Source organism: Lepisosteus oculatus, unplaced genomic scaffold (genome assembly GCF_040954835.1).
Source record: "Lepisosteus oculatus isolate fLepOcu1 unplaced genomic scaffold, fLepOcu1.hap2 HAP2_SCAFFOLD_60, whole genome shotgun sequence".
NCBI classification, from domain to species: Eukaryota; Metazoa; Chordata; class Actinopteri; order Semionotiformes; family Lepisosteidae; genus Lepisosteus; species Lepisosteus oculatus.
In genome coordinates, this window is record NW_027168149.1 from 910,500 (window position 1) to 928,741 (window position 18,242).

The following is an 18,242-nucleotide window of genomic DNA, read 5'->3' on the forward strand; positions in this document are numbered from 1 at the left end:
GCCTGCGGCTCACGGCTTGCGAGCGTGCCCAATCCGTGCCCAATCCGTGCGACAGGCTGCCTTCAAGGCCTCTGCCCTGCCGGTCGTGGTTGGCAATGCACCTGGCCTTACAAACGAGCCAGTGGGGCCCGTTCAGCTCCGGGCTCATCGCCTGCGGCTCTCGGCTTACCTGGCAGGGGAGATACCTTGATCAGCCTGTAGTTGGAGTAGTTGGATTGTTTTCTTGTTTTGTGGAAGCAGTGTTTGTTTTGCAGTTTGAGATGGCAACCTTTGGATCCCGCAAGAATGCTGTACATTTTGAGCTTTTGGATGACCTCTTCATGGATCGTATGCAGTTCAGCAGAAAAGTGTTACAGAAGGAACTTGGCTTTGAACCTCGGCACTTGGATTTCATCTTTGCTCTCCCAGGTCAGAAAGCATTTGAGGTTGTATTTGCTACCTATCCTCTGTTTGAACAATGCGTGGATGTCTTTGAGGCAAAAAGAGGGAAAGTTCCTGCACTTGAGAAGATCAACTTGCAGCCTCTGACACAGAGAGAGAGGAAAACGGTGCATGTTGTTATGTTCTCGGAACTGGCAAAGACGGAGGACATTCACATCTGGCTTAACCAGTACTGCACCGTCCACCATGGAACTGAGGTTAGAGATGTTGACGGTATAAAAACAGGAGCAAATTCGAGGTTCGCTTACTACCGGACAATGTAAATGGAGGCTTAAGGCACCTGCCCTCTACAATCCAGCTGGGCGCCTGCAATGGCTATGTTTTTTATGTGGGACAACCAAAGGTGTGTCGGCGCTGTGGTGCTGTGGGACACCTGGCATCGTCCTGCACTGTGAAATGCTGCAAGACCTGTGGCAAACAGGGACATTTAGCCTCTGACTGTTCAATGCTGCCAAAGTGCAATTTATGTGGCTCGGAAGGACACGTTTTTAAGAACTGCCCTCACGCCTACGCCAATAAATTCAAAATGTGAAAGGATGAGGCAGTGCTTGTTTCAGCCAAACCGGCCCGAAAAGCCAAAGCAAACAACAAGTCAAACAAAGAACCCTTGTTGGACAAAGAGTCTCAGCCTCCAGCCAGGATCAGTCCTGCTGTGGCTCCGGGGCCGGTGGAAGAGAAATCCACTACGCTCCCACAACCGCAGACTGCACCAGACAAGCACGAGGGTTTGAAAACCCCCGAGAACAGCGAGGACCCCTCCCCCACTCCTGCTCCTCAGAACGAGGGCCAGTGTGGGGCCCCCCGGTGGAGCGGGTCCAGCGACGATACCCAGGATTCAGCGGAGCTGCTTTTCTCAGACTCTGCAAGTGCTACAGATGCCCTCCTCTCCTCCATCCAGTCCGTCACGGAGGATCTGCAACAGCTGGTGGGTGAGGGGGAAGAGGAGACTGGTGCATCGGCTGCACCCCTTTCCCCTCAGTGCTCCCAGGAGCTGGACTTGAGGAAAAGGAAAAATGACTCTGTTTTCTCCCCGAGCGAGGAGGAAGGAGAGCATGGCGATGGGGACAGCTGGAACCCCTCCACCCCTCTTTCTACCCCCTTCCTTGAAATGGACTCCGTGAACGCTTTTACTGCTGCCACCCTGATGAAGGCTCATTCAGAGGATGGCTGGCAGGAAATTGGTAAGAAGAAAAAGAAAGAGAAGGTAACAGGTGAGACCGAAGAGAAATGTGTTTTGTAAAGACTGGTTCCACTTTCTTATGTAAAATGGCTCTAAACATAATTTCTCTTAACACCAGAGGTATCAATGACAGAGTTAAATGCCAGTGTGTCTTTGATTACCTCCAGCAGAGAGAGGGAGATGTGTTGATGTTGCAGGAGTGTGCTTTAGCCTATCAAGAGAGGTATAAAAGCTTTAAAGATAGGTGGGATAAAGGGCCTTCTGTTTGGTCAGGGGACAATAACAACAGAGCCTCTGGCGTGGCCATTCTTTTCAAAGGATGGGCTTTCAAATTGAAAAGTATTCAGAGGGTCATAGATGGCAGGTTGCTGTGTGTGGATGTGGAATGGGGGACCGTTAACCTGCGGCTAATCAATGTGTATTGTCCTACTGACGTGGGAGGAAGGGTGGAGCTACTCAAGGCACTCTCTCCCCTATTGTTAAGTAGCACAGACGTGATAGTGGGAGGGGATTTTAATTGTATCTTAGAGCACACAGACAGGCAGTCTAGCTCTCCGATAAAATTGGATTCCAGCTCACTGGCCCTGCAAAACTTAGTTCAAGACTTTAAACTCTCAGACACATATAGATGTATATATCCCACAACAGCAGGATATACATGGTCAGGGAGGAATAGCAGCTCCAGAATTGACTATTGCTTTGTCTCAGAGAGAGTGAAAGTTGTTGGGGTCACTCTTCAGCCTGTCTTCTTCTCAGATCATCAGGCTTTAGGGTGTAGAGTGGAACTCCAGGGCGGGACTGTCTTTGGCCCAGGCCTCTGGAAACTCAACACAAAGCTGCTAGAGAACGAGGGGGTAGTATCCCGCTACAAGGAGAAACTATCACAGTGGCTGTCCTTGCAGTGTCTGTACGGGTCAGTAGGAGAGTGGTGGGAGGAGGTGAAGATGAGGACAAAGGCATTTTTCATGGCTGAGGGAAGGAAGGCTGCTGCCAGACGGAGAGGAGTGCTAGCCAGGAAACAGAGGCAGCTGCAGCGTCTCTACACGATGCTGCACAGTGGCTTCGATGTGCTCGAGGATATCACCCTTTTAAAAAAGGACATCCGGAGCATAGCCGAAGAAAGTAGTCGAGGAGTGCTGTTAAGAGGCAGAGTGCAGTTCTTGGAAGAAAATGAGAAGTGTACTCGCTTCTTTTTCAGGAAAGTGGTAGGCTCCAAGTCTGTCATGGAAAGTGTAGTTGATGAGGAGGGACGAGAGAGAACAGAGCCGAGTGCTATCCTCTCCTGCACCGAGGCCTTCTACTCAAGACTGTACAGCTCTACAGAGCTAAAGGATGAAGAAATTCATTTTTTTACCTCAAAGCTAGAAAACGTTTTGAGTGAAGAAGATAGGGAAGTACTTGAGAGGGATTTGACAGTAGAAGAGCTGAGACAGGCGATGGAGAGCTTACAGAAGGGGAAAACTCCAGGTGCTGACGGGCTCCCTAAAGAATTTTATTGCACCTTTTGGGATCTGCTTCAGGATCCGCTACTGCTCCTATTCGAGGAAAGCTATAAGACAGAATTGCTGCCTGACTCCTTAAGGGAAGGCACTATCTCTCTCTTGTTTAAGAAAGGAGCAAAAAATGACATAAAGAACTGGAGACCCTCAGCCTGTTAGGCTTGGACACTAAGATCCTGTCCAAAGCCCTTTTCCTGCACCTACAAAATGTAGTGGCCTCACTGGTAGGGAAAGAACAGACTTGTGGGATAGCAGGACGCCTGATGAGCGACAACCTGGCCTTGTTGAGGGATGTCTGTCTGTACTCTGATGATCGCTCCCTCCCTCTTTGCATTTTAGGTGTAGACCTAGAAAAGGCCTTTGACCGCCTAAACCGGCAGTACTTAACATGGGGACTTGAGCACATGAAGTTTGGCCCCATCATGAGAAAGTGGATTAACCTGCTGTACACAGGTAGCAACAGCAGAGTCATGGTTAATGGCAATAGATCACGCCCCTTTGAAGTCTGTTCAGGGGTGAGGCAGGGCTGCCCATTATCCCCCTTGTTATGCGTTTTGGCTATGGAGCCCTTAGCCTGTGCCTTGCGCCAGGATCAGGCCATTAATGGGATACCAGTGCCTGGAAGTGGGGGAGGAGAGGTAAAGACATCTCTATACATGGATGACGTCACCCTGCTCCTCTCTGACAATGCCTCAATTAGCAGAGCTCTGCAGTGCTGTGATCGTTTCTCTTTGGCTTCCTCCGCAAAAATTAACAAATCTAAGAGTGAGATTTTTTATCAGAACTGGAGGGAGCCAAAAGAAGGACATGATCTCAGGCTGCAAGAGAAGAGAATTAAGGTCCTGGGGGTGTATTTTGGAGAAGAGATGGGAACAGTTAATTGGCAGAACAAATTGCCAATCTTAAACAAAAAACTGATGCAATGGAAGAACCGAGACCTCACCATGACAGGGAAGGTGCTGGTCATCAAAGCCGAGCTCTTGCCTGTCTTGAATTTTCTGGCTTCTACCTTCCCAATCCCACACCGTGTTGCGGCGGTGATGAGGAGATTGATGTTTCAATTTCTATGGGGTGGGAAGCAGGAAAGACTCAGAAGGGAAATAATGTACAAGCCGCTACCCTCAGGGGGGAAGTCTGTCCCAGATATTGCTACGAAGCTGCTGTGCATTTTCCTGGCCTCTGTGCTGAGAGGCTTTGCAACAGCACCTGCAGCGCGTACCTGGACTTATTTTTCCAGGCTCTGGGTAGGTAGGGAGGTGTTCAGAGTGTGGGGTGTCAGACCCAAGCTGGACGTCCAACTCTCTGACACATGCCCTGCAATTTATGGGACAGTTAAAAGTTTTCTAAGATCTCACCCAATTGGCCATATTCCCCTCCGAGATGTCAGGGTCCAAAAACTGGAAGATTTCGTTGCACCCCAGAACAATAGGCAGACCCATGTGGGCATTTTAACATCAGCCCAAACAAGGAAGGTGTGGAAACACACATCCTCTAAGTTTCTGTGCAACATTCACAGAGATTTAGCCTGGAGTGTCGTCCACCAGTGTTTACCGGTACGAACTTTCTTGTACCGTAGGGGCCTCACCCCCAGCCCTCGCTGCGTTAGGGTGGGCTGCGGCGAGGAGGAGACTGTATCCCATCTCCTGTGGTCCTGCTTTTTTGCAAAGGCCTTCTGGGCACAGTTTGAAGATTGGTTGCAGGCTCTCTCGTCCCAATTTACCCTGACTGCTGCTTTCGTCATATACGGCATCTCTCCTGTCAAACTTCCTCCTGACGTGTTTGACAGGATCTGGGCCGTGGTGAACAGTGGGAAAGATGCCCTGTGGAGACTGAGGAACATGGGGCTGTTCAAAGGCATCAAGATTCCAGTCAAGGCTGCAGGTAGCCTGGCCTTGTTCATCACCTGAGAGAAATCTATTACCTCAGAGATCTGTGGAGAGAAGGGAGGGAGGAAGCAGAAAATCTGTGGGAAATAGAGAGCATAGGTCAATATCTCAAGAAACTGTGAAAAACATTATCAAGTTTAAGTAAAGAATGTGATTTGCACCAGAAAAAAAGAAAATTGTTGCTATGTAACTGTTACCGTGTCAAAATGTAATGAGATGTGATCATATATACTTTTTTAAGTATGTATATTAATGTAAAGCTTTCTGATTTGTGATGTCCTGTATTTTTTTGTGAAAAGAAAATAAAGTTCTTAAAAATCGAAATCGGTTCACCCAGGGCGAGGCTCGGCCATTGCACTCCGGCTGTGCTGACCCCTGCGAATTCCCCAAATGTGGGAATCTCGACTGCATAATTTCTGGTAGTGGGGGACTGCGTTCGCGCTCTCCCCTGATGTGCTTGGTCCAAAATCAGATACGGGAGGGTTAGGACACCACGAGCTGCGTGGCTGCGGAAGGATCCCGGTTCGACAGGAGTGGACGCCGCTGCTGGTTCTCGCTGGCTTTTAGTTAGGGGTCCGGAGAAGCATCTCAAGCTAGTTCCACTACTCCTTCCGGACGTTCATTCCCTTTTCAAAGTCAGTCGTTTTGCTGTAGTCTGCGTTCTTTAGGCTGATTATCGAGGTTAGCCTTTATTTGGTCATGGGGGGCCTCGGTACTGTATGCTGAGTCTAAAGACAGTTTCACCCGTTTTCTGATTGCTCGGTTCTGTACCAGTGCAGACATGTCAAACAGTGAATGGCTGTACCTCTATTGTATCCGTGCTCAATGAATGAAATCGGTAACAAATGAATATATGTCTAGTTATACGAAAAACGAGTGGATTATCGACTCATCTTCATTTGCAGATTTAGAGGCAGCTTCGATATTCGTTTTACAGACGGGTTTTTTTTTTTGAATATGGGTCACACACATGCCACAGCAACAAAACGTCTCTAGAGATGAGGCTATAGATCACCTTTCCATCCTGCAGGTTTTCCTCCCAAAGCCTACGGCACCAACGGCGACCCCTGCTGGCCGGGAGAGCAAAAGCTTACAGCACCTGGTATTCCCAGGCAGTCTCCCATCCAAGTACTAACCAGGCCCGACGCTGCTTAGCTTCCAAGATCAGACGAGATCGGGCGTGTTCAGGGTGGTGTGGCCGTAAGAGAAAGCCCCGGCGACTGACTCGCTACTTGAAGCTGTGTGTGGCGGGGGTTCCGTGCCCCCCGAGCGGGACTGAAGGATCGTTCGTGTGCAACTCTTTGGAAAGGAGCTGCTTTCCAAATCGCATTGCGTGCCTGGATGTTGGCGAATGCGCTCCCTTGTGTTGGCTCGTCCCGCACTGGAGGAGGACAAACAATCTGCACGGAGGAGCACCAGGCAAGTCTTCACCAGACAAAAACCTCCAGTGCACAGCACTCTGGAAACATTTCGGGGCTTTCGCGTGTTTATTTCAGCACGTAAAGCGCACCGGTCCAACACGTCGGCCGCGTGCGCGGCGCCTCCGCCCTCTTGTGGCCTTGCGGCGTCAGAGCAAGAGGCTCCTTCTCGCTGCCCTTCCGCTGTGTTGCAGGACCCGGAGCGCGCACTTTGTGGGGGGCGGGGGACCGCGTTCGCGCTCTGCCCCCGGTCTCTTGCGCGAGTACTAAATCTCACGGACAGGGGGGCCTCGTCATTGATTGTTACAGGTGAGACGGGGATTAGGTGGAGACCCCGACTGATGTGTAAAGGGGAGCACTAACACCAGAGGGACACCCCCGGCGTCTCTTTTTGAGAGACGCCCTGGGGTTTCCTAATGGCCAAGGAGGGTCGGGACCTCGGTTTGACCTCTGTTTGTGCAGCAGAGTGTCGCCATCAGGAGGCTGGGGCGTAAGAGAGCCACACAGCCCGCAGGGTGAGCGCTCCCTACTGGTCCCAGTCACACCTCTTGCAGGAGCAGCAGCAACCGGAGCTTTTCCGGGGTGGAATCTCCTATCCGGGTGCCGGCCAGGCTCACACCTGCTGGGCTGCCCCGGGGGTGAGCCCAGTCGAGAGTCGCAGGGCCAGATCTAGTCACCGGGGAGAAACGATACAAGTGAAGGATTGCTCGGCTCTCGGCACTTGAAAAGACCGACAAATGTCTCGTTCCCGCCGGAGCTGAATGTACCCGCATGTGTGGTGTCGTCTTCTTCCCCCGCCCCGCTGTGTTTGCTGTATTGTCTCTGAAGCCGGCCCCCCCGAGACGAGACGGGCTGTTCCTGTGCCCCAATTAACACTTTACAGGTGCCATTCCCCGGCATTGTGGCCATTGTCGGTGCTCACACGCGATAAGATAAGGCGGAGGAGAGCGGGGCATGCCCAGCGGCAGACATTCAAGGAGGGGGTAGGGCGAGGTGAGGTGAGGTGCGACACGCCGGAGCCCCGACGCAGCTAATGCGGAGCACTTGTTGGACTGGCATCGAAAGGACGTGTGTGCACGGAGCGAGCCTTCCCTGCGGCGGAGCGTGGGAACTTTCTCCCCCCCTCCCGCTGCAGGAGTTGTGTGCACTGCAGCGGTGCCGAGAGAAAAGCACAGAAGGCAGCAGGCTCTGGAGAGCAGGTAAGAGACGGAGCCTTGTGGGCAGGCGAGCAGGCCCGTTTTTTGGAAATTGCTGAAAAGGTTTGTTCGGTGTGTGGCAGGCGCACGTCGCGAGCTTGCGTGGCGATCTGCTGGTCTGGAGTTATGCAAATGAGGCCGAATTGCATCCCGGGACATGCTCCGAATGCGCAACGGCGACTGCAGATGTGTAGGAAACGGCGCGCTCGTTTTCTCGTTTTGCCCACACTTTTGAGTGTTAGTGTGGCGTGTGAGTGTGTGAAAGAGTGGGCCCAGCAGGAGGCGGTGGCGTGCGGGGCGAGGAGGTGGCCTAGGCTGCGCGATTTGTGCTGTGGGTGCGGGCCGCTTGCAGGGGCCTGTTTAACTCATACTTACCTGGCAGGGGAGATACCTTGATCAGCCTGTAGGTGGAGTAGTTGGATTGTTTTTCTTTTGTTGGAAGCAGTGTTCGATTTGCGGTTTTTGAAATGGCAACCTTTGGATCCCGTAAGAATGCTGTACGTTTTGAGCTCTTGGATGACCTCTTCATGGATCGTATGCAGTTCAGCAGAAAAGTGTTACAGAAGGAACTTGGCTTTGAACCTCGGCACTTGGATTTCATCTTCGCTCTCCCAGGTCAGAAAGCATTTGAGGTTGTATTTGCTACCTATCCTCTGTTTGAACAATGCGTGGATGTGTTTGAGGCAAAAAGAGGCAAAGTTCCTGCACTTGAGAAGATCAACTTGCAGCCTCTGACACAGAGAGAGAGGAAAACGGTGCATGTTGTTATGTTCTCGGAACTGGCAAAGACGGAGGACATTCACACCTGGCTTAACCAGTACTGCACCGTCCACCATGGAACTGAGGTTAGAGATGTTGATGGTATAAAAACAGGAGCAAGGAAATTCGAGGTTCGCTTGCTACCGGACAGCGTAAATGGAGGCTTAAGGCACCTGCCCTCTACAATCCGGCTGGGCGCCTGCAATGGCTATGTGTTTTATGTGGGACAACCAAAGGTGTGTCGGCGCTGTGGTGCTGTGGGACACCTGGCATCGTCCTGCACTGTGAAATGCTGCAAGACCTGTGGCAAACAGGGACATTTAGCCTCTGACTGTTCAATGCTGCCAAAGTGCAATTTATGTGGCTCGGAAGGACACGTTTTTAAGAACTGCCCTCACGCCTACGCCAATAAACTCAAAATGAGAAAGGATGAGGCAGTGCTTGTTTCAGCCAAACCGGCCCGAAAATCCAAAGCAAACAACAAGTCAAACAAAGAACCCTTGTTGGACAAAGACTCTCAGCCTCCAGCCAGGATCAGTCCTGCTGTGGCTCCGGGGCTGGTGGAAGAGAAATCCACTACGCCCCCACAACCGCAGACTGCACCAGACAAGCACGAGGGTTTGAAAACCCCCGAGAACAGCGAGGACCCCTCCCCCACTCCTGCTCCTCAGAACGAGGGCCAGTGTGGGGCCCCCCGGTGGAGCGGGTCCAGCGAGGATACCCAGGATTCAGCGGAGCTGCTTTTCTCAGACTCTGCAAGTGCTACAGATGCCCTCCTCTCCTCCATCCAGTCCATCACGGAGGATCTGCAGCAGCTGGTGGGTGAGGGGGAAGAGGAGACTGGTGCATCGGCTGCACCCCTTTCCCCTCAGTGCTCCCAGGAGCTGGACTTGAGGAAAAGAAAAAATGACTCTGTTTTCTCCCCGAGCGAGGAGGAAGGAGAGCATGGCGATGGGGACAGCTGGAACCTCTCCACCCCTCCCTCTACCCCCTTCCTTGAAATGGACTCTGTGAACGCTTTTACTGCTGCCACCCTGATGAAGGCTCATTCAGAGGATGGCTGGCAGGAAATTGGTAAGAAGAAAAAGAAAAAGAAAAAGGTAACAGGTGAGACCGAAGAGAAATGTGTTTTGTAAAGACTGGTTCCACTTTCTTATGTAATATGGCTCTTAACATAATTTCTCTTAACACAAGAGGTATCAATGACAGAGTTAAATGCCAGTCTGTCTTTGATTACCTCCAGCAGAGAGAGGGAGATGTGTTGATGTTGCAGGAGTGTGCTTTAGCCTATCAAGAGAGGTATAAAAGTTTTGAAGATAGGTGGGATAAAGGGCCTTCTGTTTGGTCAGGGGACAATAACAACAGAGCCTCTGGCGTGGCCATTCTTTTCAAAGGATGGGCATTCAAATTGAAAAGTATTCAGAGGGTCATAGATGGCAGGTTGCTGTGTGTGGATGTGGAATGGGGGACCGTTAACCTGCGGCTAATCAATGTGTATTGCCCTACTGACGTAGGAGGAAGGGTGGAGCTACTCAAGGCACTCTCCCCCCTATTGTTATGCAGCACAGACGTGATAGTGGGAGGGGATTTTAATTGTATCTTAGAGCACACAGACAGGCAGTCTAGCTCGCCGATAAAATTGGATTCCAGCTCACTGGCCCTGCAAAACTTAGTTCAAGACTTTAAACTCTCAGACACATATAGATGTATATATCCCACAACAGCAGGATATACATGGTCAGGGAGGAATAGCAGCTCCAGAATTGACTATTGCTTTGTCTCAGAGAGAGTGAAAGTTGTTGGGGTCACTCTTCAGCCTGTCTTCTTCTCAGATCATCAGGCTTTAGGGTGTAGAGTGGAACTCCAGGGCGGGACTGTCTTTGGCCCAGGCCTCTGGAAACTCAACACAAAGCTGCTAGAGAACGAGGGGGTAGTATCCCGCTACAAGGAGAAACTATCACAGTGGCTGTCCTTGCAGTGTCTGTACGGGTCAGTAGGAGAGTGGTGGGAGGAGGTGAAGGTGAGGACAAAGGCCTTTTTCATGGCTGAGGGAAGGAAGGCTGCTGCCAGACGGAGAGGAGTGCTAGCCAGGAAACAGAGGCAGCTGCAGCGTCTCTACACGATGCTGCACAGTGGCTTCGATGTGCTCGAGGATATCGCCCTTTTAAAAAAGGACATCCGGAGCATAGCCGAAGAAAGTAGTCGAGGAGTGCTGTTAAGAAGCAGAGTGCAGTTCTTGGAAGAAAATGAGAAGTGTACTCGCTTCTTTTTCAGGAAAGTGGTAGGCTCCAAGACTGTCATGGAAAGTGTAGTTGATGAGGAGGGACGAGAGAGAACAGAGCCGAGTGCTATCCTCTCCTGCACCGAGGCCTTCTACTCAAGACTGTACAGCTCTACAGAGGTAAAGGATGAAGATATTCATTTTTTTACCTCAAAGCTAGAAAACATTTTGAGTGAAGAAGATAGGGAAGTACTTGAGAGGGATTTGACAGTAGAAGAGCTGAGACAGGCTATGGAGAGCTTACAGAAGGGGAAAACTCCGGGTGCTGACGGGCTCCCTAAAGAATTTTATTGCACCTTTTGGGATCTGCTTCAGGATCCGCTACTGCTCCTATTCGAGGAAAGCTACAAGACAGAATTGCTGCCTGACTCCTTAAGAGAAGGCACTATCTCTCTCTTGTTTAAGAAAGGAGCAAAAAATGACATAAAGAACTGGAGACCCCTCAGCCTGTTAGGCGTAGACACTAAGATCCTGTCCAAAGCCCTTTTCCTGCGCCTACAAAATGTAGTGGCCTCACTGGTAGGGAAAGAACAGACTTGTGGGATAGCAGGACGCCTGATGAGCGACAACCTGGCCTTGTTGAGGGATGTCTGTCTGTACTCTGAGGATCGCTCCCTCCCTCTGTGCATTTTAGGTGTAGATCTAGAAAAGGCCTTTGACCGCCTAAACCGGCAGTACTTAACATCGGTACTTGAGCACATGAAGTTTGGCCCCATCATGAGAAAGTGGATTAACCTGCTGTACACAGGTAGCAACAGCAGAGTCATGGTTAATGGCAATAGATCACGCACCTTTGAAGTCTGTTCAGGGGTGAGGCAGGGCTGCCCATTATCCCCCTTGTTATTCGTTTTGGCTATGGAGCCCTTAGCCTGTGCCTTGCGCCAGGATCAGGCCATTAATGGGATACCAGTGCCTGGAAGTGGGGGAGGAGAGGTAAAGACATCTCTATACATGGATGACGTCACCCTGCTCCTCTCTGACAATGCCTCAATTAGCAGAGCTCTGCAGTGCTGTGATCGGTTCTCTTTGGCTTCCTCCGCAAAAATTAACACATCTAAGAGTGAGATTTTTTATCAGAACTGGAGGGAGCCAAAAGAAGGACATGATCTCAGGCTGCAAGAGAGGAGAATTAAGGTCCTGGGGGTGTATTTTGGAGAAGAGATGGGAACAGTAAATTGGCAGAACAAATTGCCAATCTTAAACAAAAAACTGATGCAATGGAAGGACCGAGACCTCACCATGACAGGGAAGGTGCTGGTCATCAAAGCCGAGCTCTTGCCTGTCTTGAATTTTCTGGCTTCTACCTTCCCAATCCCACACCGTGTTGCGGCGGTGCTGAGGAGATTGATGTTTCAATTTCTATGGGGTGGGAAGCAGGAAAGACTCAGAAGGGAAATAATGTACAGGCCGCTACCCTCAGGGGGGAAGTCTGTCCCAGATATTGCTACGAAGCTGCTGTGCATTTTCCTGGCCTCTGTGCTGAGAGGCTTTGCAACAGCACCTGCAGCGCGTACCTGGACTTATTTTTCCAGGCTCTGGGTAGGTAGGGAGGTGTTCAGAGTGTGGGGTGTCAGACCCAAGCTGGACGTCCCACTCTCTGACACATGCCCTGCAATTTATGGGACAGTTAAAAGTTTTCTAAGATCTCACCCAATTGGCCATATTCCCCTCCGAGATGTCAGCGTCCAAAAACTGGAAGATTTCGTAGCACCCCAGAACAATAGGCAGACCCCTGTGGGCATTTTAACATCAGCCCAAACAAGGAAGGTGTGGAAACACACATCCTCTAAATTTCTGTGCAACATTCACAGAGATTTAGCCTGGAGTGTCGTCCACCAGTGCTTACCGGTACGAACTTTCTTGTACCGTAGGGGCCTCACCCCCAGCCCTCGCTGCGTTAGGGTGGGCTGCGGCGAGGAGGAGACTGTGACCCACCTCCTGTGGTCCTGCTTTTTTGCTAAGGCCTTCTGGGCACAGTTTGAAGATTGGTTGCAGGCTCTCTCGCCCCAATTTACCCTGACCGCTGCTTTCATCATATACGGCATCTCTCCTGTCAAGCTTCCTCCTGACGTGTTTGACAGGATCTGGGCCGTGGTGAACAGTGGGAAAGACGCCCTGTGGAGAGTTAGGAACATGGGGCTGTTCAAAGGCATCGAGGTCCCAGTCAAGGCAGCAGGTAGCCTGGCCCTGTTCATCACCCGAGAGAACTATTACCTCAGAGATCTGTGGAGAGAAGGGAGGGAGGAAGCAGAAAATCTGTGGGAAATAGAGGGCATTGGACAGTATCTCAAGAAACTGTGAAAAACATTATCATGTTTAAGTAAAGAATGTGATTTGCACCAGAAAAAAAGAAATTGTTGCTATGTAACTGGTTCCGTGTCAAAATGTAATGAGATGTGATCATATATACTGTTTTAAGTATGTATATTAATGTAAAGCTTTCTGATTTGTGATTTCCTGTATTTTTTTGTGAAAAGAAAATAAAGTTCTTAAAAATCGAAAAATCGGTTCACCCAGGGCGAGGCTCGGCCATTGCACTCCGGCTGTGCTGACCCCTGCGAATTCCCCAAATGTGGGAATCTCGACTGCATAATTTCTGGTAGTGGGGGACTGTGTTCGCGCTCTCCCCTGATGTGCTTGGTCCAAAATCAGATACGGGAGGGTTAGGACACCACGAGCTGCGTGGCTGCGGAAGGATCCCGGTTCGACAGGAGTGGACGCCGCTGCTGGTTCTCGCTGGCTTTTAGTTAGGGGTCCGGAGAAGCATCTCAGGCTAGTTCCACTACTCCTTCCGGACGTTCATTCCCTTTTCAAAGTCAGTCGTTTTGCTGTAGTCTGCGTTCTTTAGGCTGATTATCGAGGTTAGCCTTTATTTGGTCATGGGGGGCCTCGGTACTGTATGCTGAGTCTAAAGACAGTTTCACCCGTTTTCTGATTGCTCGGTTCTGTACCAGTGCAGACATGTCAAACAGTGAATGGCTGTACCTCTATTGTATCCGTGCTCAATGAATGAAATCGGTAACAAATGAATATATGTCTAGTTATACGAAAAACGAGTGGTTTATCGACTCATCTTCATTTTCAGATTTAGAGGCAGCTTCGATATTCGTTTTACAGACGGGTTTTTTTTTTTGAATATGGGTCACACACATGCCACAGCAACAAAACATCTCTAGAGATGAGGCTATAGATCACCTTTCCATCCTGCAGGTTTTCCTCCCAAAGCCTACGGCACCAACGGCGACCCCTGCTGGCCGGGAGAGCAAAAGCTTACAGCACCTGGTATTCCCAGGCAGTCTCCCATCCAAGTACTAACCAGGACCGACGCTGCTTAGCTTCCGAGATCAGACGAGATCGGGCGTGTTCAGGGTGGTGTGGCCGTAAGCGAAAGTCCCGGCGCCTGACTCGCTACTTGAAGCTGTGTGTGGCGGGGGTTCCGTGCCCCCCGAGCGGGACTGAAGGATCGTTCGTGTGCAACTCTTTGGAAAGGAGCTGCTTTCCAAATCGCATTGCGTGCCTGGATGTTGGCGAATGCGCTCCCTTGTGTTGGCTCGTCCCGCACTGGAGGAGGACAAACAATCTGCACGGAGGAGCACCAGGCAAGTCTTCACCAGACAAAAACCTCCAGTGCACAGCACTCTGGAAACATTTCGGGGCTTTCGCGTGTTTATTTCAGCACGTAAAGCGCACCGGTCCAACACGTCGGCCGGGCGCGCGGCGCCTCCGCCCTCTTGTGGCCTTGCGGCGTCAGAGCAAGAGGCTCCTTCTCGCTGCCCTTCCGCTGTGTTGCAGGACCCGGAGCGCGCACTTTGTGGGGGGCGGGGGACCGCGTTCGCGCTCTGCCCCCGGTCTCTTGCGCGAGTACTAAATCTCACGGACAGGGGGGCCTCGTCATTGATTGTTACAGGTGAGACGGGGATTAGGAGGAGACCCCGACTGATGGGTAAAGGGGAGCACTAACACCAGAGGGACACCCCCGGCGTCTCTTTTTGAGAGACGCCCTGGGGTTTCCTAATGGCCAAGGAGGGTCGGGACCTCGGTTTGACCTCTGTTTGTGCAGCAGAGTGTCGCCATCAGGAGGCTGGGGCGTAAGAGAGCCACACAGCCCGCAGGGTGAGCGCTCCCTTCTGGTCCCAGTCACACCTCTTGCAGGAGCAGCAGCAACCGGAGCTTTTCCGGGATGGAATCTCCTATCCGGGTGCCGGGCAGGCTCACACCTGCTGGGCTGCCCCGGGGGTGAGCCCAGTCGAGAGTCGCAGGGCCAGATCTAGTCACCGGGGAGAAACGATACAAGTGAAGGATTGCTCGGCTCTCGGCACTTGAAAAGACCGACAAATGTCTCGTTCCCGCCGGAGCTGAATGTACCCGCATGTGTGGTGTCGTCTTCTTCCCCCGCCCCGCTGTGTTTGCTGTATTGTCTCTGAAGCCGGCCCCCCCAAGACGAGACGGGCTGTTCCTGTGCCCCAATTAACACTTTACAGGTGCCATTCCCCGGCATTGTGGCCATTGTCGGTGCTCACACGCGATAAGATAAGGCGGAGGAGAGCGGGGCATGCCCAGCGCAGACATTCAAGGAGGGGGTAGGGCGAGGTGAGGTGAGGTGCGACACGCCGGAGCCCCGACGCAGCTAATGCGGAGCACTTGTTGGACTGGCATCGAAAGGACGTGTGCGCACGGAGCGAGCCTTCCCTGCGGCGGAGCGTGGGAACTTTCTCCCCCCCTCCCGCTGCAGGAGTTGTGTGCACTGCAGCGGTGCCGAGAGAAAAGCACAGAAGGCAGCAGGCTCTGGAGAGCAGGTAAGAGACGGAGCCTTGTGGGCAGGCGAGCAGGCCCGTTTTTTGGAAATTGCTGAAAAGGTTTGTTCGGTGTGTGGCAGGCGCACGTCGCGAGCTTGCGTGGCGATCTGCCGGTCTGGAGTTATGCAAATGAGGCCGAATTGCATCCCGGGACATGCTGCGAATGCGCAACGGCGACTGCAGATGTGTAGGAAACGGCGCGCTCGTTTTCTCGTTTTGCCCACACTTTTGAGTGTTAGTGTGGCGTGTGAGTGTGTGAAAGAGTGGGCCCAGCAGGAGGCGGTGGCGTGCGGGGCGAGGAGGTGGCCTAGGCTGCGCGATTTGTGCTGTGGGTGCGGGCCGCTTGCAGGGGCCTGTTTAACTCATACTTACCTGGCAGGGGAGATACCTTGATCAAGAAGGAGGTTCACCCAGGGCGAGGCTCGGCCATTGCACTCCGGCTGTGCTGACCCCTGCGAATTCCCCAAATGTGGGAATCTTGACTGCATAATTTCTGGTAGTGGGGGACTGCGTTCGCGCTGTCCCTTGATGTGCTTGGTCCAAAATCAGATACGGGAGGGTTAGGACACCACGAGCTGCGTGGCTGCGGAAGGATCCCGGTTCGACAGGAGTGGACGCCGCTGCTGGTTCTCGCTGGCTTTTAGTTAGGGGTCCGGAGAAGCATCTCAAGCTAGTTCCACTACTCCTTCCGGACGTTCATTCCCTTTTCAAAGTCAGTCGTTTTGCTGTAGTCTGCGTTCTTTAGGCTGATTATCGAGGTTAGCCTTTATTTGGTCATGGGGGGCCTCGGTACTGTATGCTGAGTCTAAAGACAGTTTCACCCGTTTTCTGATTGCTCGGTTCTGTACCAGTGCAGACATGTCAAACAGTGAATGGCTGTACCTCTACTGTATCCATGCTCAATGAATGAAATCGGTAACAAATGAATATATGTCTAGTTATACGAAAAACGAGTGGTTTATCGACTCATCTTCATTTGCAGATTTAGAGGCAGCTTCGATATTCGTTTTACAGACGGGTTTTTTTTTTTGAATATGGGTCACACACATGCCACAGCAACAAAACATCTCTAGAGATGAGGCTATAGATCACCTTTCCATCCTGCAGGTTTTCCTCCCAAAGCCTACGGCACCAACGGCGACCCCTGCTGGCCGGGAGAGCAAAAGCTTACAGCACCTGGTATTCCCAGGCAGTCTCCCATCCAAGTACTAACCAGGCCCGACGCTGCTTAGCTTCCGAGATCAGACGAGATCGGGCGTGTTCAGGGTGGTGTGGCCGTAAGCGAAAGCCCAGGCGCCTGACTCGCTACTTGAAGCTGTGTGTGGCGGGGGTTCCGTGCCCCCCGAGCGGGACTGAAGGATCGTTCGTGTGCAACTCTTTGGAAAGGAGCTGCTTTCCAAATCCCATTGCGTGCCTGGATGTTGGCGAATGCGCTCCCTTGTGTTGACTCGTCCCGCACTGGAGGAGCACCAGGCAAGTCTTCACCAGACAAAAACCTCCAGTGCACAGCACTCTGGAAACATTTCGGGGCTTTCGCGTGTTTATTTCAGCACGTAAAGCGCACCGGTCCAACACGTCGGCCGGGCGCGCGGCGCCTCCGCCCTCTTGTGGCCTTGCGGCATCAGAGCAAGAGGCTCCTTCTCGCTGCCCTTCCGCTGTGTTGCAGGGCCCCGAGAGGGAACCCGGAGCGCGCACTTTGTGGGGGGCGGGGGACCGCGTTCGCGCTCTGCCCCCAGTCTCTTGCGCGAGTACTAAATCTCACGGACAGGGGGGCCTCGTCATTGATTGTTACAGGTGAGACGGGGATTAGGAGGAGACCCCGACTGATGGGTAAAGGGGAGCACTAAGACCAGAGGGACACCCCCGGCGTCTCTTTTTGAGAGACGCCCTGGGGTTTCCTAATGGCCAAGGAGGGTCGGGACCTCGGTTTGACGCCTCCCCCGAAGGACGGCGCCTGTTTGTGCAGCAGAGTGTCGCCATCAGGAGGCTGGGGCGTAAGAGAGCCACACAGCCCGCAGGGTGAGCGCTCCCTACTGGTCCCAGTCACACCTCTTGCAGGAGCAGCAGCAACCGGAGCTTTTCCGGGGTGGAATCTCCCATCCGGGTGCCGGCCAGGCTCACACCTGCTGGGCTGCCCCGGGGGTGAGCCCAGTCGAGAGTCGCAGGGCCAGATCTAGTCACCGGGGAGAAACGATACAAGTGAAGGATTGCTCGGCTCTCGGCACTTGAAAAGACCGACAAATGTCTCGTTCCCGCCGGAGCTGAATGTACCCGCATGTGTGGTGTCGTCTTCTTCCCCCGCCCCGCTGTGTTTGCTGTATTGTCTCTGAAGCCGGCCCCCCCAAGACGAGACGGGCTGTTCCTGTGCCCCAATTAACACTTTACAGGTGCCATTCCCCGGCATTGTGGCCATTGTCGGTGCTCACACGCGATAAGATAAGGCGGAGGAGAGCGGGGCATGCCCAGCGCAGACATTCAAGGAGGGGGTAGGGCGAGGTGAGGTGAGGTGCGACACGCCGGAGCCCCGACGCAGCTAATGCGGAGCACTTGTTGGACTGGCATCGAAAGGACGTGTGCGCACGGAGCGAGCCTTCCCTGCGGCGGAGCGTGGGAACTTTCTCCCCCCCTCCCGCTGCAGGAGTTGTGTGCACTGCAGCGGTGCCGAGAGAAAAGCACAGAAGGCAGCAGGCTCTGGAGAGCAGGTAAGAGACGGAGCCTTGTGGGCAGGCGAGCAGGCCCGTTTTTTGGAAATTGCTGAAAAGGTTTGTTCGGTGTGTGGCAGGCGC

At 52.5% G+C, this 18,242-nt stretch overlaps 6 non-coding genes across 6 annotated transcripts; 3 read left to right on the top strand and 3 right to left on the bottom strand.

Moving 5' to 3' along the window:
• The first annotated feature begins 5,287 nt into the window (after nucleotides 1–5,287).
• On the top strand, nucleotides 5,288–5,457 carry LOC138231391 (U1 spliceosomal RNA). The gene has a single exon (XR_011186647.1). It is a non-coding gene; the product is annotated as a U1 spliceosomal RNA (small nuclear RNA).
• Nucleotides 5,458–6,093: 636 nt separating this feature from the next.
• On the bottom strand, nucleotides 6,094–6,212 carry LOC138231528 (5S ribosomal RNA). The gene has a single exon (XR_011186776.1). It is a non-coding gene; the product is annotated as a 5S ribosomal RNA (ribosomal RNA).
• Nucleotides 6,213–13,119: 6,907 nt separating this feature from the next.
• On the top strand, nucleotides 13,120–13,291 carry LOC138231396 (U1 spliceosomal RNA). Its single transcript, XR_011186650.1, has one exon. It is a non-coding gene; the product is annotated as a U1 spliceosomal RNA (small nuclear RNA).
• A 636-nt stretch (nucleotides 13,292–13,927) lies between these two features.
• Nucleotides 13,928–14,046, bottom strand: LOC138231524 (5S ribosomal RNA). Its single transcript, XR_011186772.1, has one exon. It is a non-coding gene; the product is annotated as a 5S ribosomal RNA (ribosomal RNA).
• Nucleotides 14,047–15,820: 1,774 nt separating this feature from the next.
• On the top strand, nucleotides 15,821–15,984 carry LOC138231545 (U1 spliceosomal RNA). The gene has a single exon (XR_011186792.1). It is a non-coding gene; the product is annotated as a U1 spliceosomal RNA (small nuclear RNA).
• Nucleotides 15,985–16,620: 636 nt separating this feature from the next.
• Nucleotides 16,621–16,739, bottom strand: LOC138231420 (5S ribosomal RNA). Its single transcript, XR_011186673.1, has one exon. It is a non-coding gene; the product is annotated as a 5S ribosomal RNA (ribosomal RNA).
• Nucleotides 16,740–18,242: the final 1,503 nt, after the last annotated feature.